Source organism: Chlorocebus sabaeus, chromosome 11 (assembly GCF_047675955.1).
Source record: "Chlorocebus sabaeus isolate Y175 chromosome 11, mChlSab1.0.hap1, whole genome shotgun sequence".
Taxonomy (NCBI): domain Eukaryota; kingdom Metazoa; phylum Chordata; class Mammalia; order Primates; family Cercopithecidae; genus Chlorocebus; species Chlorocebus sabaeus.
This window is the reverse complement of record NC_132914.1, coordinates 127225073-127251449: the sequence shown is the minus strand read 5'-3', so window position 1 is coordinate 127251449 and position 26377 is coordinate 127225073. Positions and strand designations below refer to the sequence as shown.

The window sequence follows — 26377 nt, the reverse complement described above, 5'->3', positions numbered from 1 at the left end:
AGCAGTGTGAGAACAGACTAATACAAACATCTTTGCTTGTGATTATTGGCCATTTGTAAATCTTCTTTGGATAAATGTCTGCTCAAGTCATTTGCTCACTTTTTTTTTCCCCCTGGGTTATCCTTTTGTGCAGTGCATTCTCGTGGAGTGGATGGACTCCTTTTGTCCTGCTGGTCTGCATGTGAACTCCCAGGCTCTGATTCCTCTTCATGCAGTTGTGACTCCAACCTCCTGAGTCCCTGCCAACCTGAAGCACCCATGATGTGATGTCACTGGCCTCTATGGCACTCCTGGGGCAGGGAGTACATGGCAATGTTATCAACCTTGCCTAGCTCTCACTCCACCAGATCTGTGAAACAGGCTAATAGCACCTTGCTTACTGGGCTGTCATTATAATGGACCAGAGTAAGCCCATTCCCAGATGGGAAACCGGAGAGACAGGCTGCTTTGGAATATGGCTTCGTGTCCCAGTGACACCCATTAAATCCTTAATATTTCTAAGTGCTACGAGATGCTAAGATGAAAGGAGTGGTGTCAGGCAAGCATGTTATTATCTGGATTATTACTTCCCAAGGAAGGACACTTTCTCATTTTTTCCATACAGGTGGGACAGGTATGGGGAGATGCCCAATTTGAAGGCTAACTTGTCTGTTTTGTTCTCATCTAGAAAGACTTTTTTTTTTTTCCTGATCCAAACCATCAAAACTGCCTAGCAGGATTGAGGAGGTCTGAGAAGCTTGGGTCATTCACCAGTCTACATGAAAACAGACCTGAGAAGCTGGGATTACTCACTAGTTTACATGAAAACAGATCTGGAGGCCCTCAGCTGCTGGGAGCCCAGGCTCCTGCCTACCCTCGGGGCCCCAGATCAGCACACCTCCTAGGACAGGCTCTTTATGGAGACCTCACAACCACTCCTCATTCGGGCTGGCTTTGTTTTGATTCTCCTGATAATCTTCTCTTTTTGGACTTCAACAAAGCATGTATACTGGTTTGTTGATTTCATAGGTGAACTTATGGGTGTAATAACCATCTTTTCTGCATATATATTTGAGATGGAAACTAGTTAAGGTTCAGTTTAAAAAATATTACGGAACAGCTGCTATGAGTCAGGTTCTGGAGCCAGCAGCAGTGATAAGTCAGATATGGGTCATGTTCTCAGAAAGCTTATGATCTGGAAGGAGGAGACACAGGATATAGAGGAAACATGTGAGGACATCTGTAAAAAGTGGTAGTGATGAGTGCTACCAGGAAACATGGAACAGGGCTGGTGACAGAGGAACATGGAAGGGCACCATTAGATGGAGATATTGGGGAGGGCTCCTAGAGGAGGAGATGTGAGAGCTGGCACCAAAATCATCCCAGGAGGCCAGCCACTGTGGGATACGGGAGAACGGTGGGATGCGGGAGAACGGTGGGATACGGGAGAACGGGAGAACGGTGGGATGCGGGAGAACCGTGGGATGCGGGAGAACCGTGGGATGCGGGAGAACGGTGGGATACAGGAGAACGGTGGGATGCGGGAGAACGGTGGGATGCGGGAGAACCGTGGGATGCGGGAGAACGGTGGGATGCGGGAGAACTGTGGGATGCGGGAGAACGGTGGGATGCGGGAGAACGGTGGGATGCGGGAGAACGGTGGGATGCGGGAGAACCGTGGGATGCGGGAGAACGGTGGGATGCGGGAGAACCGTGGGATGCGGGAGAACCGTGGGATGCGGGAGAACGGTGGGATGCGGGAGAACGGTGGGATGCGGGAGAACCGTGGGATGCGGGAGAACCGTGGGATGCGGGAGAACCGTGGGATGCGGGAGAACGGTGGGATGCGGGAGAACGGTGGGATGCGGGAGAGGGATTCCTGGGAGGATAGAACAGCCAGTGCACAGATCCTGAAGCACGAATGAGTTTGATGGTTGAGGAAACAGACAGGAGGTCTCTGTTGTCATACACAGTGAGTTGAAGGGGTAGACAGGGCCCACATCATGCAGGGCCTTGCTGAAGAGAGACGATTTTGCTCTAAGATACATCAGTCAGCCCTTGCTGTTGTTAAAAGAAAAACTTTCGCCAAATTAAATTTAAAGGAGATTAATTGAGCAAAGAATGATTCACACATCAGGCAGTCTCCTGAGCCAGGGTAGGCTAAGAGACTCCAGTACAGCCATGGGGTGGAAGAAGATTTATAAACAGAGAAAGGAAAACGAAGTACAGAAAACAGAAGTGAGGGACAGAAACAGCTGGATTTGTCAGAGGCATTTGAACCAGAGTGACTCCCTCTTGAATAGGGGCTGGGTAAAATGAGGCTAAGACCTAGTGGGCTGCGTTCCCAGGAGGTTAAACATTCTAAGTGACAGGATGAGATAGGAGGTCGGCACAAGATAGAGGTCACAAAGATCTTGCTGATAAAACAGGTTGCAGTAAAGAAGCCGGCCAAAACCCACCAAAACTAAGATGGCGATGAGAGTGACCTCCAGTCGTCCTCACTGCTACACTCCCACCAGCGCCGTGACAGTTTACAAATGCCATGGTAACGTCAGGAAGTTACCCTATATGGTCTAGGAAAGAGAGGCATGAAGAATCCACCCCTGTTTAACAATTCGTCAAGAAATAGCCATAAAAATAGGCATGATAAGAGATTGGTTACAGCTCTGTGTTTGCATGATTTGGACACAGTTTGAACAGTTGGCTACCTTTCGTTGGCCAAATTCCTCATCCCAGTGCCCTTCCAGGAGCTGCCAGATGAAGACGCCATCAGCATTAGGAGCCACGCCAGGTGCTCCCTGGGCCGCAGAAAGAAATGGGGCATTAATTGACCTACTTGGCAAGCAAGTGGGGTCTCCTCTATAGTGGAGCCCATCTTGAGGTGGGACCTGAATGGAGTGTGCCCTACTTGCGATGCCCATCACCTCCCCATTTCTCCCAGGCGCTGTATATGCAGAGCACCTGCCGAGCGATATGACGTGCTGCTCTCTGCCAGCCCTGATCGCCTTCCTTTCCGGCAGGACTTGTGCTTCGCACTGGACCTCGAGGCCCCACGGAGTTCTGCCGGTTTGGGCAGGCTCTGCTTACAGTCCCAGTAACTTCACCTGGGAAAAGAGTGAGAACTTGAAGCCCATCTGATTTTCATCACACAGATCTCTGCGGGAGAATTTCCGTGGCGTTTCTCACTCTTTGTTTGCAAAGAATTTCTTTTTTTATCTTTTTCCTTTTCTCTTTTTTTTTTTTTTTTTTTTTTTTGAGACAGAGTCTCTCTCTATTGCCCAGGCTGGAGTGCAATGGCACAATCTCGGCTCACTGCAAACTCCGCCTCCTGGGTTCAAGCAATTCTCCTGCCTCGGCCTCCCGAGTGGCCACCGCACCTGGCCTAAGAATGTCTTAAAATTAATGTCTACACTTGGCCCCACATCCCCTGAGTGATAAATTAGAACTGTCAGTTTAATTGTTTGGAGAGAATATTCAGAGAATAGTGGGTGATTTTACAAGCAAGGATAGGTTTGGGGAGCATGTTCTGGGTGCATTCTCAGGGTCTCGTGCTTTCTTTTAGACGTCGAAGGCGTCCTGATCTCCAGTAGAAGCAGAGCCACAGTCATACCCCTTATCCACCGGGGATGAACTCCCAGACCCCCAGGGGACGCCTGAAACCTCGGATAATACTGACCTCTATGTATCTTGTGCACAAATTTATTTTTCCCTCTCAACAACTTCATAGATTGAAGGTTCGTTCTTACCGAAGATCTTAGCAACCTTAGCTTATAATTCCTTTTCTTTCCTGATTAAGTGGAGAACTTTCACCTTTTCACTAAAAAAAAAAAAAGTGCTTTATGGTTGCTTTTGCCAGTGCACATGGTCTTTTGGGACCATCCTGAAGTTAAATAAGGGTGACTTGGTTGCAAGCACTGTGACACAGAGAAAGTCCAGCTCACCACCAAGACGGCCACTGAGCCACTGGTGAGCGCAGAGCGTCGCGTCTGCAGCACGAACATGCCGGGCAAAGGAATAATTCATGTCAGGGATAAGGTGGAGAAGGACCGTGCCAGGCTTCATCACGCCACTCAGAATGGCACAGAGTTTAGAACTTATAAATTGTTTATTTCTGGAGTGATCCATCGGATATTTTCAGACCCTGATTGATCATGGGGAACTAAAAGCAAAACCTGACTGAAAGGGAGCTGCTGTGTTCACCTCAGCAATGCTGACGCTCTTGAGGCCAGAAGAGTGACCACCGATCTGGTGCCTGAGCACTCGGCTGAAAGCCCACCCTCCACTTCTGGCCAGGGCCGAGGAATTCTCTCTTCTCTTTATTTTCCTCTTGATTTGGGAAGGTCAACTCTGAGCACACTCTAAACACTAATCAGCATCTCTACACTTCTTCAGCACCAGGCATTGCTACTGTCTTTCTGATTAGAAAAAAAGAAATATCCAGGAATTCTGAAAAACGGCTATCGATTTGCAGCTATGCCGTCATGGAGCTGAGAATCATTAGCACAACCCCTGCTGGTGTTCGACAAGATGCCCAATCAATTCATCCGATGAGGTGCGTTGTGTCTGCGATGCACTAAGCCGCGGAGTCAGGTGCTCACCAGGCTCTTCCAGGATCAAGGGATAAGACTCCCCAGGGGCTCCTGGTCCACAGAAGGCAGCGGACGCCCCCAAACATACCACGAGTAAATAGTTCCATGTGAAGAAGACTGTGAAAATGCCACAGAAGTGTGAACAGAGTGTTTCGAAATTCTTTCTGCTAAAGGGATTGAGAAGTAAGCGGACTCTCCTAGAGTTTTCTTGGAAATGCCACTGAAAGGGATGAAAGTAGGGGAAAAGTTATTTTAAATACACTTTTTCTAAGCACTTCCTCCATTTCTTTTAAAAGGAACTCTTCCATAAAGGAGCATGACCGAACCATGAGTTATAATATTACATGTAAGTAGAAAGAGGATGTGAATATAGTTGCAGAAGGGCATCAAAGCAGAAAACACAGAGGGAATGACTTCAGGAAGCTGAGTGAAGGGAGAAGAAAGAGAGACCAGACTGTTACTGTGTCTATGTAAAAAGGGAAGACATAAAAAATTCCATTTTGTCCTGTACCTTGAACAATTGCTCTGCTGAGATGCTGTTAATTTGTAACTTTGCCCCAGTCACTTTGCCTCAGCCACTTTGCCCCAACTTTGAGCTCACAAAAACATGTGTTGTATGGAATCAAGGTTTAAGGGATCTAAGGCTGTGCAGGATGTGCCTTGTTAACAAAATGTTTACAAGCAGTATGCTTGGTAAAAGTCATTGCCATTCTCTAGTCTCAATAAATCTGGGGCACAATGCACTGCGAAAAGCCGAAGGGACCTCTGCCTTGGAAAGCCGGGTATTGTCCAAGGTTTCTCCCCATGTGATAGTCTGAAATATGACCTTGTGGGATGAGAAAGACCTGACCGTCCCCCAGCCCGACACCCGTAAAGGGTCCGTGCTGAGGTGGGTTAGTAAAAGAGGAAAGCCTCTTGCAGTTGAGATAGAGGAAGGCCACTGTCTCCTGCCTGCCCCTGGAAACTAAATGTCTCGGTATAAAACCCAACGGTACATTTGTTCAATTCCGAGATAGGAGAAAAACCATCCTACAGTGGGAGGCGAGACGTGTTGGCAGCAATGCTGCTTTGTTATTCTTTACTGCACTGAGATGTCTGGGCAGAGAAAAACATAAATCTGGCCGACGTGCATATCCAGACATAGCACCTGCCCTTGAACTTAATTATGACACAGATTCTATTGCTCACAGGTTTTCTTGCTGACCTTCTCCCTGTTATCACCCTGCTCTCCTACCGCATTCCGCTTGCTGAGATAGTGAAAATGCTAATCAATAAAAACTGAGGGAACTCAGAGACCGGTGCCGGTGCAGGTCCTTGGTATGCTGAGTGCCGGTCTCCTGGGCCCACTGTTGTTTCTCTATACTTCGTCTCTGTGTCTTATTTCTTATCTCAGTCTCTAGTCCCATCTGACGAGATATACCCACAGGTGTGGAGGGGCAGGCCACCCCTTCACTGAGGACCAAGAGCAGTGCTAGCCATGCCAGTGACCATGGTCGCTGGGAAGCTGGACGATGGATGTTTGAGTGACTGTCAGGAGGATCAGCATGGTACCAGGAGGATCAGCATGGCACCAGGAAGCAGCAGGCGAGTGAATGTGAACTCCACTCTCAACAGGGAGATGACGTTTGTCTCGGAAACCTGCAGATCTGAGTGCTTGCTGTCAGGTCATGGCAGAGCTCTGACTGCACTGTGGAGGGAACATCTGTGTTTTTGTCCTCCTGGAACCTAGTCCCCCTTTCCTGGAATCAGCATCCCATTTGACCCGTGTGGGTCCAGCCCCACCTCTCTCCTACAGCAGTGGCATGGTACCCAGGGCTGGACCATTTGCAGCATTGCCACAGGCAGCAATGGTGATTAATCTAGGAGTTAGTCATTGATACTAACTGGGTGCTCAGGCCGGGGGACTGATTCTTGGTATTTTTAAACTCTTTTTTCCACTGGAATTATAGCTAATATGATGAAGCCTAGATATACTGCATATCTGGCTTCTAGATAGGGCAAAACTGCCTAGAAATGAAAATGAAGTCAACATCTGTGAAAGCAGAAACAAGAGCTTGAGAGAGACTGAGTCCTGGTGACTATTTCTGAACCCCTTGATCCAGCCATGCCTGAAGCCAGAACTACCTGTAAACTTTTCAATTATGCAATCCTGTCACTTCTCTTTGTTCTTAAGTGCGTTTTATGTGGTTTCTGCCACTGACCACAGAAATGTCCTTCACTAACAGGGAAGCAGAGTTACCCCATTTGAGAGCCTCAGAAGGAAGATGACATTCATGCAAAGGAAGCATGCGTTTGCTCTCACTTCCCGAGAGAAAGCCTCAAAATGAAGTCAATCTCATTTTCTTTTGGAGATGAGTCTCTTGATCAGAGAATGCCTCAGTCCCCAGTATCTGAATTTTAGCAAGCGAGAGAATGCATTTAGGACAAGCAACGGCAGTGGTTCCAGTGTGTTCTTGGCTGCTCTATTTCTAAATGAAGTTTCACCTGGAGGTAGCCTTTGCTGCAGGGACACCCAGATCTGACCTTGGTCCTGTTCTTTTCAATCATTTTAGCGAGGGCTCAAAGCCCACTGATCCGATTTAGAGATGACCCATGAAAGCAGATATTTAGATAATATATTTACAATACAGAAGTTCCCGACTGCCTGGAGCATTAGGTTAGAACTAGTGAGATAAAAATATAATGAAAATAATGGAAAGCTTTGACCCTCAGATTAAAAATATCAATGGTGAGGAAGTTCAACAGAGACTGTGGCTCAGGACAGAGACTGACGTCTAAACCCACACCTCTTGGGAATGTGACATGGCTGCAAAGTCCATCCAAGAGCCTCTTAGACAGCTCCCAGGTCTGCCAGAGAAAAGCCATTCATCTTTGCTGTACAGGAGTTTAAGGTCATTTTGAAGTGGATGAATTGGGAAACATTATTTCTGTGAATTGAATATATGGTAGGAAATCTTGTATGCTCTAATCTGCTAGTTAATATACTAATCAAGAAAAGGTTATAAAACCACGTAGCCAGAAAGAAACATATTGGTTTCAGTGACTTCTGCTAAAGCCAGATTAGGTGAAGATTAAATCTAAAATGTTAGCAAAATAATACTGAATCGATCTTTCATCATCTGTGTGGCTTGTTTTATTGACTTGTTTGTTTATTGTTATTGCACCAACGAAGCATGGAAATCCTGTCATGGAAAAATCCAAATGGCTTATTGTGTTGCCAAGCGTTTTGTTAGAATCCCTCGTCAATTTTTCCTTGAAAATAAATATATTTTCCAGGAAGAATGCCTTGGCTCTGTCCCTAATTCTAACCATATCAACATCATTTTTAGGTGGATTGATTTTAACAGTGTTAGATCAATGAGGTCATAGCTCATAAGTTAATGATCACAAGGTTGGGGAAAATTGATCTCTTATGAAAAATGTGTTATCACACCTAATGATTGAGCACAGTGTTCTACAACGATCTTCCACGCATGATAATCTTCTGTAAGAAGATTCCGAGTTTGGAGACCGCGGGGGAAGTGAGTAAGGCACTTGCCTCAGGGGCAAAATTTAAAATGAATGCAAAAAACCTGAGATGCTCAAGATCTAAAATTTTGAATAAGGGCCGATTGGGAGCTGTGCCAGGCTGGAACCTCAGGCAGCAAGAAAGATGGGGAAGCAAAGTCACCACAAATATCTTCACAGTCGACTTCTCTGCTTGTCTCACTTTCGATGGGAATAGTCGTCATGTTTGACAGTTTCTCTTGACTGGGAGTGATCTTAAATGATTTTAAAGTAATCTAAGTGAAGTAAAATGATAATGAATTCTATCTTGGTATAAAACTATACTTAAAATTATTCTGTAAGTGTTCATATATCTGCTTTTCAAGTTTTCAATATTTTTAAATACTTTAGTGTTCTGGAAAAAAATTACAAACACACAAAATTATGTTTAGGAAGCTCATTTTTTCTTTCCCCGTCAGGCAAAATCATGGCAGTGAGACTGAAGGTTCTTAGTGTGTGCTTCATGGAATGAGTAAATCTTTCAAGAGAAGGAGAAAGTTCTTTGCCTCCTAAGTAACATTTGATGCCAAAACCCAGAAAATGTATATATTGACCTTAAATGTTACGCTAACTGATTTGATATGCAAACATTTACTACCCTTCTAATCTTACAAAAAGGGCTTTGCGTTTTCAAAGCCTGTGCCAACTGACAAGCTACATCGATGGCTTTTTATTCCCTCAAGTGATTAGTAACTGTGGCCAGGAGTTTTGACCTTCATTTGAATCAAGGTTAAGCCAAAGATACTCGTGACATTTTTGATCACCTCTTCCCCTTTAGCAGTGAGATAAGAAACAGCATTCGCTCTCCGAGCGCCTGTTCTGAGGATCGCCACGAGAGGGCAGCAGCAGCAGCTGTTTCTCAAAGTCTGCACTTGACCCGCAGGTGGACACAGAGACCCTGATGGGAAAAGCCCCTCGTGTTCCAGCCTGGAGGTGGACAGAGGTGTGGTTCTGCTACCCTGTTCTCTCACAGCCTATGACACTAAGCTCAAATCTATTACTACACTTATTCATATAGCACTTTGTTGCTTGAGAGCCATGCATTATGGTGGTAATAAATTTAAACCCAAAACATCAGGAGTGTCACCTCATCTCCACCTCTGCATGGTGTGTGGTCTATAGTTTGTCAGTTTTGTTAAGAAAAATAAGAAAAGGATGCAAAACTTGGCCCTCTGCCGCAATCTTTGGTGTTGCCAACACCACTCAGAAGACGCTATGATCCATTATTTTTTGGTTTTGGCACTGAACTTTCTGTTGCAAAGTGGGCACAGAGCACTTTTCAGAGGCTTTTTTGTGGGGAGATGTGGGAAGGGAAGGTGCTGCCTAACGACCTCCTATGTTAACCTGGGCGTCTTCTCCCCAGAGCCCCTGCGCGAAGCTTGGCTTCAATGGCATTGTGATCGGTATTTCGATGAGCATCCAGGACTCCTCCTGATCTCAGTGAGCCGTCCTGGGCAACAGCTGAAATCTCTTTCTGCAGCCTTCACGTAGGAGAAAGAGCCGTTCTTGTGATGCTTCTGTTTGCCGTGGAAGGGATCTGAGTCTGCAGCATCCTCAACTCTTGCCTCCCCAGTAGAAAGAACTTGAGGAGGGACACTAGACGGGAGAGAGAGAGCCAAGTTTTAGAGCCGGAGTGGACGTTGATCAAAACGCTTTAGTGCAGGAAGGAAAGGAAAGCACACTTGGAAGAGGGCCAAGCAGATGACTCGGAAGACCAGTGCGCAGCTTGACTATTTGACTTGGGGTTTTATTTGTTGGCTGCTCCCGGGGTCTGATGTCTCTTCCCCCAACTCCTGGAATCTTATTGGGAAACTGCTGATCAGTTTCAGCTGTTTTCTATCTATTAGGAGCCTGCCTTTCCGTGGTGTCAGCTGTGACCAGTTGTTACTTTAGAGAGACCGTTAACAACCTCCTGACAATCACCTGATGGCCCCCGACACTCCTGGGATGTGTGTCTGTGTGGCGGGGAGCCCTCTCCTGCCTGCTCGTGCCCAACTAGCCACCCACTGTGATGTTTCTATGGACGACGTCATTAGAGAGGGGATGGGAATTGTTTTTGCATTTGAGGCCAGTGCACAGTCTCTAAATCCACGGGTGCCCAGAGGTAGTTATGAGGGCCACAGGCTTGGCTTCCTGGTCCCAGAACGTGGTATGTTCTTGTTCCCTCAACCCTAAGGGGAGGCACTCCCTGCCTTGGCTGGTTCTGTGGGGTTGTTCTAGGAGCTATTTCTGGAGGTCTTGGGTGCTGTCCTCAGCTACAGTCCTTCCACGGCTTTTATAAACAGCCAATTCCCTGTATTAAATTCCCTTTCTCACTAAAATAACTAAGGGGGCTTCTGTTTCCAGCCATTAACCAATGACAATAATAGGTATTTAGCATAGATCAGGGGTTGGTAAACTTTTTCTGTACAGAGCCAGACGGTAAATACTTTCGGCTTTGGGGGACTTACAGTCTCTGTCCCAGCAAGTTAATTCTGCCACTATAACACATTAGATGAATGGCCCGGCCGCTTTCCAATAAAACTTTATTTACAAAAGCACGCAACTGGCCCGTGGGTTGTAGTCTGCCAACCTGTTGCATAGAATACTGAGTGTTTTACTTTCTAAAGTCAATGTGCTGTTATTGCCATGTTTGCATAGCGGATACAGCCGACTTCACCTAGTTCTACCCCCAAGTGATTTCAGACTAGCCGATAGGAAATTTTAAATCCATGAACAAGCATCTTCTCATGGGCTCTGTCATTTGTTTCTTCATTTATGTATTCATGTGGTCAAAGGCAGTTTTGGTCACCGACCTCACAATCCGTACAGTGGTAACTCGCCCAGATTAATCAGTCAACCGGGGTGGGGGGTGGTCTTTTCTGGTGGTGAAAGGCCATGACAGGTTCCCAAATTCTGCAACCAAGGAGCAGAAGTCAAAAGATTGTTGTTTGATGGTTCATTTATCCATCTCCAGCAACCATAAGAAAGTGCATGGTGCATCGGAGGCTGGTGATAGACAGCTGTTGAAGAGCGAGTGATCTGCAACCTAAGCCTTTGGATGGGCATTTGCAGACTCAGAGCGGTGTGGGGTCAAGCGTCACGCCACACACCTTATTTCCTCTTTGAAAGGGCCTCCCGCACGGTCAGTTCCCCACCCCACTCTTCCCAACGAAGGGAGTGCTGTTGGGAAGGTGGGGAGGGGAGGGGCGGGGTGGAAAATTGACCACAGGGAGACCCTTCCTCCTTGTGTCCAGACAGCCAGATGGACACAGGCCCGCCTTGGCTGCAGGGGCCACGACAGGTGTGGAGATGCCCGCGGGTGAGTGGACGGCAGGTGGACTGCCTTGTCATTTTCCACTCTGTCCGATGTGGGGAGAAAGTGGTCCTCCTTTGGGATTATTAGCACACCTGCCTTTGAAATGCGGGCTGGCCTCACATGGGGCTCACTTCCTGAGTCAGGTTTAGGAACCATGGGGCTCTGGAGCCTCTGTCTCCTGTGTGACCCTTGCATCCCTAACATCCATGAGCGTGGGCCCCTCAGCCAGTGGCCCGCCTGCCCACCCTCTGCTGAGCCCTGCACAGAGACGCAGTGTAAGCCGTCCCCGCTGGGGTCCACTGAGGATCTCCTGTCCACAGCAGCCAGGATTTTGCTCGTGGGGCATCTACCAGGAGCGACACCCCAGCCTCTAGGAGTTTGGGCCAGTGCAGACCACCCTAGCCTGTATCCTTCAATATCATGAGAGAAACATAAGCCCCAGAGAGCCAGATTTGAGGACTGGAGGTGTGGGGACAGTGGGGGACAGAGTCCTTGTTCCAGAATTTGCGATGGTACCAAATGCAGCCAGCGCCCCATTGCCAGTGATCTGGGATGTCAGGAACCTCCCCCACTGTGCTCATGGCTAGCGTTCCCTGTAGACTGTGTGTTAAAAGATAATTCTCAAAAAAGGTAAAATCGTGGCTGTCATGCAGATATACAAATGAATGCATGTTCGTGATTACATTCTATTCTGCTCACTAGTCAGTGATGAAATCTGACAGATGTTACCACCAGTTCTAAAGAGAATCCTAAGAACAGATGCATTTATAGATCAGGAAGGCTGAAATGTCTGCTCAAATGAAGGCAAACTTGATCCTTTCAGAGGGAGGAGGTCAGCTGGACGTCTACCAACCATTCTCCTCTATAGGATCTCTAGCCTTTATAGGATTTGCATTTCTGTAGGAATGATTTTTGCATTTCTGCCAGTTATCTTCAACTTAAAGATTTGTAATACAGCTCAAAGACAATGAGAGACTATAATCAGATGGGTGTCCTCTGAGACAAATAATAGTTTTCCATTGAAGCACAAACTTTTTTCCTACATACAACAACTAGACAGCCAGTATTTAATAAATACTAAATTAAATACTAATTTAATAAATACTAAATTAATTAAACTGAACTTCTTAGGATAGATCTGAACTCATTTTCTGTAATAAAATTGCTGAACACAGAGCTGGCCTCATAGGTACTCAGGAAATGGTGGATTAACAAACAGATAAATGAACAAATGAATGGTCACCATCCTTGACTTCCTGTCCAGCTCATGCTGACTTCCAGATGGCCAGTTAGTTGTTAGCAAGACTAATGAAGCCATCTCCAAGAGGACAAGGAGCCTTTCATAGAAACACAGCCCAGGGATATAGAGGAAGAATGAACTATGCTTTTATTGAAAATATTTTAGAGATGGTTAAGGCTAATGAACACTGCTGGCTGCTGCCCAAAGCCCCTTGGCCTGCATTGCCAGTGTTTGCGGATAATTAATACTTTATCAAATAAGAAAGTGAACAACCTTTTAAAAACGTTTCTGAGTATATTCACTATTACTGTCCACACATGGCAACATGGCTCTGGAGGTTCTGTGCAAAATGAGACATCCTGATTTTTTAAACAAACTTTATTGATGTATAGCTTATATACAATAAATCTCACCTATTTCAGGTGAGTAAGTCTCACCTGAAATCATTAATTACAATGATTTCATGAGTTTGGATTAACATATACACTCAGGTAACCATCCTAATAACGACATAGAAACACATTAGCATCACTCCCAAAGTTCTCTGTGTCCCTCCATCACCCACATTCTCAACTGTAGATAGCCCCCATCTCTTTTCTGCCATTATAGATTAGATTTGCCTCTTCCAGAATTTTAGTACATGACATCATAGAATATACACCCATTTCTTGGTCTGGCATCTTTTGCTCAGAAAAATGTTTTGGGCTCAATCAATGTTGGTGTGTGTCACTTCTTTCTTTGTTTACGCTGCCCTAAGTAAACAACTTTGCCATGACTTACCTCCCATTTATGAAGTCACTTGAAGATGTCACTTATGGGGTTTTATGTTAATTTTCTCTGCAGACATGCTACAGGCAGCTCCCCTTGGCCAAGCTCATGAACTCGGGAGGGTCTGGAGTATACAATCTGCACAGAGAAGGTCTTGTCTGGCTCTGACTGTCCGTATCACATGGCCGTATTATTTCAGAAAGTGTATTCAAAGAGCAGTAAATCCAGCATTTATTCTAATTCCTTCACATTTTATGGCAGGGCTGAACCAACCATAAAACAGATTGACAGATACAGGGAGAATAAAATCCTATATTTTACAAGCTAATGACATTATTTCATTTCATGTCAATGTCAAGGACTGATGAATGGTTCTGGAATTTCTGAACTGAGACATTCCCCCCAGGTCCAGAGATGGAGCATTGCGAGAGCGATGGTAGGAGTCCCAGCCCAGGTCATTTAATCTCCCCAAATTACTCCCTATTCATTTTTCTTTGAGACGGTTTATTTAATGAGGGCTATATACTCAGGTCTCCAGGTGTGCGATGACACCTAGAGGCTAAACTGCTCCAGGTAAGTTATAGAAGGATGAGATGAGTCGCTCTGAAACCTCAACTTCTTGTAGGATGAGTTTAGGTATGAAATTAACTTATCTGACAAATATTTATCCAGCACCAATTATACCCGGGGGACTGAACTAAATGCTTAACCTCCAAAGATGCATTGCACCTGAAGGGCTAAAAGTACAGCCAGAATCTTTGTTTTTACAAACGAGATGAGATGCATCTTGATCGGAAGCTGTGGTTTGCAAGTGACAGAAAGTACAAGCCATCGCCCCCTCAAGGTATTCTATGGGTTCAATAGAATCCCAGTGAAAATCCGTTGAGGAAATGGATAAGCTTACTTTAAAACTTGTGTGGCTTGCGCCAGGAGTTTGAGACCAACCTGGGCAACATAGAGGAACCCTATTTCTACAAAAAACAAAAAACAAAAAAATTAGCCAGGTGTGGTGGCACGGGCACGTAGTCCCAGCTACTCTGGAGGCTGAGGCAGGAGGATCACCTGAGCCTGGGAGGCTGAGGCTGCAGACAGCCGTGATCCCAGCACTGCACTCCAGCTTGGGCAACAGTGCAAGACCCTGTCTCAAAAAAAAAAAAAAAAAAAAAAAGCATGGAAGAATACACGCCCACAGATGACCAAGGAAGAGTAAACAGGGTGAGGGGAGGGCATTGAAAGGACAGACGCAGTGAGGGGGAGCAGTGAGAGGCCTAAGATGCAATATTAAAATATTACCCTGCCATACAATGCAATCCCTTTCTTATTTCTCCCTCAAATTGCCCTTAAAACACCATTTCCGTGTTAATCTTTCTGGAGCTGTCTTTTATTTCTCGGGAAGTAGGTTGGTAGGGGATTAAGGTTACGGTAAAGCTCTGAACCTGGTCTCAAGGTGGTGTCTTTGAGACCAGCTTTTGAATTTTTTAAATTGTAAATTAAAAACAAAACCAAAAAAAAACACACAAAAGGCAACTGCTCCTTTAATCTTGCATGTTCATTTTACAAACCTCATTAGTCTACATGTGAATCGAGCCAACTTTCACATTATGCTTGAAGTAAACATTTGCAACTTTGTTAGTTAAATTTCATCAAACGTTTTCAACAGCATATGTTAATAGAATAATCTCATCTTTCAAAAATACTTCCGTTTTTCTGACTACTTAACATACCTACACAACTCTTAAAAGTTGAATATATCTTAAATTCTGTTAAACATCTCAAATCATGTAACCAGGTTTAAACTTCACATTTTCTTAAACTTTTCAGCTTAAAATCACTAACCCCAAATCAAATGCTTACTCACGCATTTTCAGTTGGAGTCAGAAGACTATCGTCAGAAACTCTATACCAAATATAGAGTTGTTCTTGCTTGCTTGCTTTCATTTTTTTATTTTTATTTATTTATTTCTTTTGAGACAGAGTCTCGCTCTGTCACCCAGGCTGGGATACAATGGCATGATCTCAGCTCACAGCAACCTCCGCCTCCCAGGTTCAAATGATTCTCCTGCCTCAGCCTCCTGAGTAGCTGGGATTACAGGCACCCACCACCACGCCCAGATAATTTTTGTATTTTTAGTAGAGATGGAGTATCGCCATGTTGGTCAGGCTGGTCTCGAACTCCTGACCTCAGGTGATGTGCTCACCTCAGCCTCCCAAAGTGCTGGGATTATAGGCATGAGCCACCGCACCTGGCCTTATTTTTTCTTTTAAGAGACAGGATCCCACTCTGTCGCTCAGGCTGGACTGTAGTGGTACAATTATGGCTCACTGCAGCCTCAACTTTCTGGGCTCAGGTGATCCTCCCATCTCAGCCTCCTGAGAAGTTGAAACCACAGGCGTGCACCACCATGCCAGGCTAAGTTTTTGTATTTTAGTTTTAGGGACGGGGTCTCACTATGTTGCTCAGGCTAGTCTCTAACTCCTGGGCTCACACGTTTCTCCTATATCGGCCTCCAAAATGTTGGGATTACAGGTGTGAGTCATGGCGCCTGGACATAGAGCTGTTCTTATAGGTAACACAATGTGATACTATGGTTTCAATAGTTTCCTCTGTTCCACATATAATTCTAAACTTTCCTAAGGTTAAAAAATACTTCCACGACAAGGAGACAACAATAAGCCCCAAAATGAAGTTAGAGTTGTATTTTCATCAGAGGTTGAAGTCATGATGTTTGGAGATTCCGGGAGGCCTTTTCCACACCTGGGAGAGACGAGTAGACACTCCACGCAACCGGCTGCCAGTGAGGACCCAGGGCCGTGCCCTCCAAGCGGCGTCTTGCACCCTCTTCTGTGACTCAGGTCTTTGCACTACCCAGTTCTGGCCAAGGTGGGGAGGGTAGTGGACCGGCTTCTCCCCAGATCAACGCAACCGATTCACTCACTGCTTCATTGTCCTCAGATTTTTTTTTTTTTTCTTTTGCATCTTCCTGTCTGGCTGGGCCAGGACGCTTAGAGGTCCTTAATGAAAGCAGAATGAATCCTGCATGTGCCCCGCGGCTTTGCCCAGCCCGATAGCAGCAGCTTCCAGGTGGTGCCCATGGTAGGTGGGTTGGGGTGACTCTGAAAGCTCAGCCTACCTGAGGGAAAAGAAAATCATCGGTGGCACCGTTTCCCTCTTCTCTCTTCCACCTCCCTCTGCAATGCCAAGCCCCCACTTACTGAAAGAGGAAAATCCAATCTGATCAGTTTCAGTTCCAGATAGAAGTTGTTTTCTTTTCTAGCATATGGGAGAGCTACTTCTGTGGGGGAGAGGGGGCTTCCTTCTTTCCACTTCCTGTAGCTCAGTTACAGAAGTTGACTTTCCTTCTTTCCATACACACCCGAATATTCCGAATGCAGGATTCAGATTTGGAGCCTGGGGGCAGGTCGCTGGGCTGCTTTGTAAGCCTTGGTCCTGACCCCTGTGCTATCGCTCAGCCCAGGCAGGGTTAAAGATGGGGCTCTTTGGCAACAGGTTCTCGTTAAGAATTTAGGAGTAAGGAGTTTTAAAACAGGAGGGCAATAGGTGAGCTAGGATTGGCAAATGCTTGAGGGGGTCCTGCCTGTGGCAGTCACTCATGAGTCCTTCCATCTCTCTCCCCGCTCCTTTCCTCTTCCTCTGTCTTTCTGTCTCTCTCTCCTCCTTCCCCCTTTAGGAATGCCCCCCATTCACAAGTCAACAGACATGGTATCTTTTTCATCCCAACCAAGAGCAAATAATTAGAAACACAATTTAAGTGTGTGTGTGTGTGTGTGTGTGTGTCCTCCCTAATCTCTCCAATCCATCCAACTCTCTCCCTGCCAGAGTGACCATCCCGGAAAGGAGACTGGATAAGGGGAGTGTCCTATCCAATGCCCCAACACGGCCCCCACGATTTCACTGGTCCAAGCTAGGGTTTCCCAGCCTCAGCACTATGGACATGTAGGCTGGGTCACTTTTTGGTTGTGGGGCTATCTTGTGTGTTATAGGACATTAACAGAATAGAATCCCTGTCCTCCGCCAAGTCGCAACAACCAAAAATGTCTTCAGACATTGCCCAGTGTTGCAGGGAGAGTGGGAGTTGGTTGCCTGTAGTCCAGAACCACTGATCTATCGGTTGCTAAATCAGTAGGCCTAGAATTCCAGCACTTTGGGAGGCTGAAGTGGAAGGTTCGCTTGAGACCAGGAGTTCAAGACCAGCCTAAGCAATATAGTGAGATCTCATCCCTACAAAAATGTAACAAGCTAGCCAAGTGTGGAGGTGTGGGTCTGTAGTCCCAGCTACTCAAGAGAGAGGCTGAGAAGAGAGGATCACTTGAGCTTAGGAGGTGGAGGCCCCAGTGAGCCAGGATCGGGCCGGTGCACTCTAGTCTGGGTGACAGAGTGACACCCTGCATCAAAATCCAATCAATCAATAAATAATATATCAATCAACATAGCAGGTGCAAAATAAATAGACAGCAGTCCAAAATAATATGTAACACACTTATGATGGAAAGAGGGAGCTCTGTATGAATACGTGCAGTCATATGCTTGGAATATTTCCACAAGTCTATGTAAGGATCTGGTAGTCTTTGAGAGGAGAAAGAGGGATGAAAAGTTTGGAGAGAGTCATTTTCTTTTCATGTCTGCTTTTTGTATAAATCAATTGTTTTTACATTTTTTTTTTTTAAGAGACAGGGTTTCACTCTGTCACCCAGGCTGGAATGCAGTGGTGATGGGATCACTGCTCACTGCAGCCTCAACCTCCTGGGCTCAAGTGATCCTCCCACCTCAGCCTACTGAGTAGGTGGGACTACAGGCATACGTCACCATGCTCAACTGATTTTTATTTTTAAAGTTTTTGTAGGCTGGGTGTGGCGGCTCACATCTATAATCCCAGCACTTTGGGAGGCTGAGGTGGGAGGATCACCTGAGGGCAGGAGTTTGAGACCAGCTTGGCCAACATGGAGAAACCCCTTTTCTACTAAAAATAAAAAGTTAGTGGGCAAAGTGGCAGGCGCCTGTAATCCCAGGCTGAGGCAGGAGACTGAGGCAGAAGAATTGCCCGAACCTGGGAGGCAGAGGTTGTAGTGAGCCAATATTGTGCTACTGTATTCCAGCCTCAGTGACACCATAAGACTCTGTCTCAAAAAAAAAAAAAATTTTTTTTTCGTAGAGATGGGGTCTCACTATGTTGTCCAGGCTGATAACAAACTCCTGGGTTGGAGCAGTCCTCCCACCGCAGACTCCAAGTAGCTGGGATTACAGGCATGAGCCACCATGCCCAGCACTGCATCATTGTAAAAGGAAAGTTTCCTTTAATCCTCTCTCCAGATACCCACCCTCTAAGCCAAAGCTGACTGATCACATTAATTTGAAATTATATTTTATAACTTTGGTTGAATTACAGTTTACAAAATTTCATTCTCTGCAAATTAATTTCGAAGATTTTCATTTCCAAGGAGCTAATGTCCTCTGTGATTTAATGAGATTGATTATTGTACTTTTAAAAAGTATTTACTTATTTTTAAGTGACAAATACAAGTTATGTTTATCATGTACAAGATTGATGATTATAATTTAACCAAAGAGCTGATGACTGTTTCACCAATCTTCTCTCCTAATTGCACATATGTGAATAAGTTCTTGCTAAAAATTCCTTGAAAGTATTTTTCCGGAAGAGTGTTAAATGGAATGGAAGCTCCTGAGGCCCTGGAGCCTCATCTCCCGTCGGTGTCAAGGCTCGAGTGGAGCTGGGCTGCCCTGCGGTTCCTCAGTGTGGAGCTTCCCCTTCTCTATTCCAACAAGGATTTGGTGATCAATGCATGTGTGGAGTCCAACTAGGGCTCTGTTTTTTTCTTTGTTTGTTTGCTTTTTGAGATGGAGTCTTGCTCTGTGGCCCAGTCTGGAGTGCAGTGGCGTGATCTCGGCTCACTGCAAGCTCCCGCCTCCCGGGTTCACCCCCATTCTCCTACCTCAGCCTCCTGAGTAGCTGGGATTACAGGCACCCGCCGCCACACCCAGCTAATTTCTGTATTTTTAGAAGAGACAGGTTTTCACCATGTTGGCGAGGATGATCTCAATCTCCTGAGCTTGTGACCCACCCGCCTGGGCCTCCTAAAGTGTTGGGATTACATGCGTGAGTCACGGCACCTGGCACAGCTAGGGCTCTTAATACAGAACCAGAAATGCCATGGATAACCTGGCTAATCTTTTGGATATGATGGCCGAGGGGACACTTGTCATTCTTGGCAGGTCGGCATCTATTTTCTCTTGATAACAGCCTCCTAGTTTCTTTTTGGGGACCCATGGCTCCACTGTAGTATACGGCTCTATGGCCGGGTCATTCCTGCTGCCGGCTTCCCACTCTGGTCCTTAAAGGAGCGAGATCCCCCCTCTCCCCACGAGACCCAGGAGGATGCTGGTGAGGATGCCCTTTCACTGTGGATCTTGAATAAATAACACGGGCAGATAAGGGCATGGGGAGGCTGCTGACGGTCAGGAAGGCATCTGTGTGCAGGTGACAGTGTCCTATACAGGTATTAAATGATGCTGTCACCTATACGGGTGCGAGGCAGCCCCTTCCTCCTCGTCGGCATCCTGAACCTCCCTTAGTCCTTTCCTATCTTGTTGATTTCACGGCCTCCAAATCCTTCCTGATTGTCTTCAGCTGCCTTCCCAGAGTCAGGTCTGTGGCTTGCCCCCATCTGCAGTGGATGGACAGTGTTTATGGGCTCATGATCAGAAGACAGTGAAAAGGCCACAAGGGAGGGAAAAGCAGAGTGGACACGAAGACAGGTGTATGTTCGGATCGCCTGGGCTTGCCCCTGGAGTTCCGTTCTCTGGTGCCTCTGATTGGTTGCCCTCTTTGCTGGGGAAGAACACTAGCTAGCAGAATCCCTTCCCTGGGGAGGTGTAAGGACCATCACACAGGCTTCCAAGGAAGATGCCCAGGTTCAGATCCCAGCTCTGCCACTTACCAGCTGAGGGATTTTAGAAAAGCCACATCACTTCTCTTTTCCTCAGTTTTCTCACCTGTAAAATGGGAATAATAATAGTACCTGCCTTCTAAGGTAGCTATGAGAATTACACAAATTAATACCCACACAATTTCCCCAGCACAAATTAAGCATTGTATAATTATTATTATTACACTGGTAAAATATTTGAATGTGTCTGGTACATCTTTAGCCTTCAGTATATTTTGATTCTGATGATTATTATCATCATAATCGCCACCATCACCATTAGCTCCACGGCAAGGCCGGCTGACAGTGTTGCTTTATTTTCATCACTGATCACTCATATATTTTGTTTTTTCCATCTCAACATATTCACTTGTCAGATGAGTCAGATGACTCATAACTCATTTCACTGAGAAAACATCAAACCTGTCATTGTGTCTGGCTCCGCACACATTAAGAAGTGCTAAGCTTTTCTTTTTCTTGTTTTTCATAGACTCAGCTGGAGAATCACGCCTGGCATTCTCTGTAATTTGAATAAACCTGAAAGTGCACCGGTAGAAAAGTAGATTTTTAGATACTTTGTGTCTCTCATCTCACTTGATTCTCAGACAGTCTGCGCGAAGGAGACACCACCACTCTCCATGGGATGATGCGAAAGCCTGGAGCCTTTTGTTTGTAGCCCAAGGTCGTTTAGCCAGGAAACAGCAATGCTGGAACGTAAAGTGCCTTTGTTAGACTCCCCAGAAGAGGTCCCAAATCGATGGCCCGTGGTGCTGAATACAAACTGCAGATGTGTTTTCCTTGGCTCACACGGTGTTTAAAAAATTTTCATGCCAAGATTTGAAAACCAGGGTATTTAAACGAAAACCCATTTCCAGCTTCTTTTGAAAAATGGGAAGAGCTGGCAGCCCCAGGCTTGTGTCCTTGCGTGGAGCTGAGTCTCAGCTGCGCCGTTCTCAGGCCCCGTCCCCGCCATGCCCCGTGGTCTTCCTGGCACCAAAGCCGAGTATCCGCAGCTGTTCATCCTTGTGCTTCAGCCGCAGCTCCTCTTAGAAGAGAAGAAGCTTTCTTTATGTCCGTGTTTCTGTCAACAACGAGAACAAGAGATGCAGTTCGAGAGAGCTAGGTGTTATCAGAAAACTGCGAGACAGCAAAGTTCTTTCTCTGTGGAAGGGAAGAGTATTCCTGCGTGTTTAATGCGCAGACGGAGGGTGTCCGTGCAGAAAGAACCATCCGGTTTTTTCGTCTGTTTACATTGCTTGCCTGCCCCTACGGGCATGTATGATTCTTCCTCTTACCGTGATTCCTTTAAATTAATTACTGACTCAGAGAGGTGGCTTTGCAAAAGGGAAAGGGTGGAAGAGGCATTTTACAACGGATCAGAATATGAGAACCCCATGTCCTATTAATATTCAAACACTGAATAGCTGCTGTGGCGAAACCTGAGCCCGTCACAGCCCACTGGTGAGAACCGAAGCTGGTGGCTAAACTCCGGCACCGCTGTGACAGGGCGTGGGGAGTGGAGATCATCCCCGATGGTGATGGTGGTGATGACGGTGGTGGTGAAGGTTTTACAGAAACTCTGCGACCGGCCCACAGCCTGCCTGTGTCTTCACAGGGTGGCTCATTTGTTAGCCCCATGAGTTTTGGGCGAGTCTTGGTGGAGATCATATCGGGTATTGCCTGCTTTGGTCAGAAGAACCAAACAGGTTCTAACGCACAGCAATCCGTTTTAGGTTGGTGTTCTTTCCCAGGAGTCCCGTGGCGTGTGGCCTCCCTGGACTCAGCGGGTTTATCCTGAGATACTGCTTCGTAGCAGTAACCCACAACTGTCAGGAGCTTAAAACCAAAAGAATTTATGGTTGGGCTCGGTGCTCACGCCTGTAATCCCAGCACTTTGGGAGGCTGAGGCGGGTAGATCATTTGAGGTCACGAGTTCGAGACCAGCCTGACCAACACGGTGAAGCCCATCTCTACTAAAAACACAAAAGTTAGCCAGGCGTGGTGGTGTGCCCTGTAATCTCAGCTGCTCGGGAGGCTGAGGCAGGAGAATCACTTGAACCCAGGACGTGGAGGTTGCAGTGAGCCAAGATCATGCCATTCACTCCAGCCTAGGTGGCAAAGCGAGACTCCATCTCAAAACCAAAATAAAACAAGATGCCAAAAAGGGTTTATTTCTTGTTCACAACTCTGTGGGTTGGTTGCAGTTGAGCTGGCTTGGTTCCAGACCCCGAGGGGCTTATCAAGCTGAAACAGACCCAGATCTTTCAGCCCAGAACCCAGGCTGAAGGAGCAGCCACTTCCTGGGGGTTTGGGATAGTGCACTGTCCTCGTGCATGCGTTCCACCCGCCAACGTGCGTCCCCTGGGCAGTCCAGGGGCAATGGAGTGGGAGGTGCATTCTACCCACAGAGAAGCCATGGAGGGAGGGAGGGAGGGAGGGGTGGAGGAGCTGGGATCCAGTTCTATAATCCCCCGCACACCCTTTCAAGGCAGGAATCAGAGAGGAAGACAGAATTAGCTCTGGACCCTGGGGGACACACACAGCTCTGTCTCCATCAAAGGCTGTCCGTCCTCCACCCCGGCTCCCTCTCTCACTCCTCACACCTCTTTTTGGCCATGGCTGTAGTGCGAGGGCACCCTGAACCTGTGCAGGCATCTTTCAGTAGACGGGCACTAATGCATAGCGGCTAAATGCATAAATGCTGGGTCCTGGGTTCAAATCCCAGGTTATCTGGGTGGTTTGGAGCAAGTTATTGGACCTCTCTGAGCCTCAGTATCTTTGTCTGTATAATCGGGATGATAATAGCATCTACCTCATTGCATGTTTGCACCGATTAGATGAGTTGATATGAGTAAAACACCTAGAACGGTGCCTAATGTGTTGCCCGCACCATGGAAGTGCTGATGCTCTGCAAACCAAGCCCCCTTCAAAGTTACGTCTCAGTTTAAAACTTGGGTGTCCCACCCGAAGGTTCCCGAGAGAGGGCTGGTCTTCCTTTCCAGGGATATTACTGCACTATGGAGATTGCAAATTGGCAGACCAGAGGCCAAAACCAATACGCACACAGCTTGTTTGGTCTGTCTAGGATTTGAGAAAAATTGGAATTCATTCATAACATTTAAAACTTTGAGACGTCCCAGATTCATTCAGAAAGATGGGAAGAGGTGGCCGGGCACGATGGCTCACGCCTGTAATCCCAGCACTTTGGGAGGCTGAGGTGGGCAGATCATGAGGTCAGGAGTTAGAGACCAGCCTGGCCAATATGGTGAAACCCCATCTCTGCTAAAAATACAAAAATTAGCTGGGTGTGGTGCTGCGTGCCTGTAATCCCAGCTATTCCGGATGCTGAGGCAGGAGAATTGCTTGAATCCAGGAGGCAGAGGTTGCAGTGAGCTGAGATCATGCCACTGCACTCCAGCCTGGGCAACAGAGCGAGACTCCATCTCAAAACAAAACAAAACAAAAAAAGAAAGATGGGAAGAGGCTCATGCCTGTAATCCTAGCACTTTGGGAGACTAAGGTAGGAAGATTGCTTGAGGCCAGGAGTTCAAGAAAAATGAGAAGATCCCACAACACTGGGAGCATCCCACATGTGGAGAGAGCTAGGCTGCCTGTTTAGATGCGGCACCACTTCCTGTTCACCCCTGACCTCCCCGCTCCCTAGGCACGCTGGACGATGACACCTAGGATCTCCCGGGCTAAAGGCAACACACAATTCAGGTTAATTTCATCTGCCTCTCTTTACTTTTTAAAATGTGGCTGCTGGAAAATTTAGCATCGTGTATGTGGCTCGCATTGTGTTTCTGTCGGACAGGGCTGGTCTCCATTGACAGGCGACACAGAGGTGAAGGGTAACTGGCAACAGGCTGGCTTCAGGTTAGGTCATTGGGGTGCATGGTCTAGGGCATGTTAGGGGTCGTGTCTGAGCCCTACTGTTGACATCTGGAGAAAGGGCCCCTTATGACGCACCTCGAAGGACTGCGGTGTTGATGAAGTGACTTTGATTCCAATAGCTTGGTGCTGTGTAAACGCTAGCTCAGGCTAAGGGTGGCTGTGTTCGTGGCACGAGAAGGACGTAGCAGCGCCACCTGGCATCCTCTCTCTCCTTGGCTTGTTACTGAATTCCTAATTTCCGATGGGTGACATTAACCTGAATTTTGTGTTGCCCTTAGCCCGGGAGATCCCAGGTGTCATTGTCCAGCGTGCCTAGGGAGCGGGGAGGTCAGGGGTGAACGGGAAGCGGCGCCGCATCTAAACAGGCAGCCTAGCTCTCTCCACATGTGGGATGTTCCCAGTTTTGTGGGATTTTCCCATTTTTCTTGAACTCCTGGCCTCAAGCAATCTTCCCACCTCAGCCTCCCAAAGTGCTGGGATTACAAGCATCAGCCTCTTCCCATCTTTCTAAGTGAATCCGGGACGTCTCGAAGTTTTAAATGTGATGCATTTCTTTAGCACCCGGAGAGCTCTTCGCAGAGACGGTCTGAGCTGATGGAGGGATGGACGAGGTCTTGAGCACAGAAACCTTCCCGCAGCAATATCGTCGAAGGACACAGGGCGGCAGCATCGCATCGCATCAGGGCTCCTGCCCGCACCGCTGCCGCCGCAGCCTCCCCTGCAGTGCCCAGCTCACACCCCGCCACTCGCCCTGCCCTCTTTCCGGAGCGTCCCTGCTTTGGCTTGACCTTGACCTGTCCTTGTCCTTCAAGGTACCATCCTCTTCCTTCTCTCTTTAATTTCCTCTCCCCTAATCCTGCCACTCCCAGCCCCAGTCACAAGCAGTTTATTTCAGGATCAGAAGAGCCAAGGATACAAGGACCCTCTGTCCGAGTCTAGAACGCTCAAGATGATCTACCCCAGTGCCCCAGTGCCCGTCCAGGCCCTGATCTCATGCAAAGAGAGCCCGGTATTTCCACGGAAGACTTCCCAGGCCGTAAATCATGTCTTAGTCTGGCTTGCTCCCCCTTGAAGCAGACTGGAGAAAATGTCAAGTTTTGATGCTTATTAATTTTTGCACGGTTTGCACCACAACCAGTCTCAGGAACTGACAATGCTATGGAGTGTATTAGGGTCACTAATTTTGCACGTTAACTTTGCGAGGCTGTGGTGCCGGGCTGTTGGTCCAACACTATTTAGATGTGAAGGTATTTTGTCGATGTGATTAATATTTATAATCAGTTGACTTTAAGTGAAGAAGGTTACCCTTGTAATGTGAGTGAGCCTCTCCCAGTCTCTTAGGAGAAGAAATGGACAACACACCACTTTAAACGCATGGGAATGAAAAGGATTTTTGTAGAAGTTTAGGATTTTACAAAATAAATTGTGCATGCACCATTTGTTAGAGACTGCTGGAAAATTCATCGGTGCACCGGCCCTTTGTGTCTATTGTGGGGTGCAGAGGCAGCCCCTTGAGTGGGTACGGAAGGACCGGCTGCTGTAACAAACACGCCCCTGCGTTTTAAAGAAGAAGAAATTCTGCCTCAAGATTGTAACATAGAAATCCTGCCTGGGTTTCTAGCCTGCTGGCTTCCCCTGCAAGTGACTCCACAGTGAGGAGCCAGTTCCTTAAAATCTCTCTTCACTTAGCCATTTATCTCCCCCTGTTATCTATTCAACAACTATCCATCTGTCTATCTATCCATCTGTCCTTCTATCCATAGATCGATCTATCATCTATCTATCTAATCTACCTATCTACCTATCTAGCCTACCCATACCACTATCCATCTATTATCTATGTATACCTCTATCCATTGATCATCTACCCACCTACCTATACCTCTACCCATTATCCACCTACCTACCTATACCTGTATCTGTTGATCCATCTATGTATCTATCTAATCTATCATCATATCTTTCTTCCCCCAAACACACACACAATCTCTCACACACATTCACACACACTCTCTCACACATTCACACACACTCACTTTTACACACACACTTTCACACACACTCTCACCCACATTCTAACCCACATTCACACTCACACAC

The 26377-nt window shown here is 46.8% G+C and overlaps 1 pseudogene; it reads left to right on the top strand.

Annotated features, from left to right (window-relative positions):
• Positions 1-5239: 5239 nt before the first annotated feature.
• On the top strand, positions 5240-5850 carry LOC140712826 (uncharacterized; annotated as a pseudogene).
• Positions 5851-26377: the final 20527 nt, after the last annotated feature.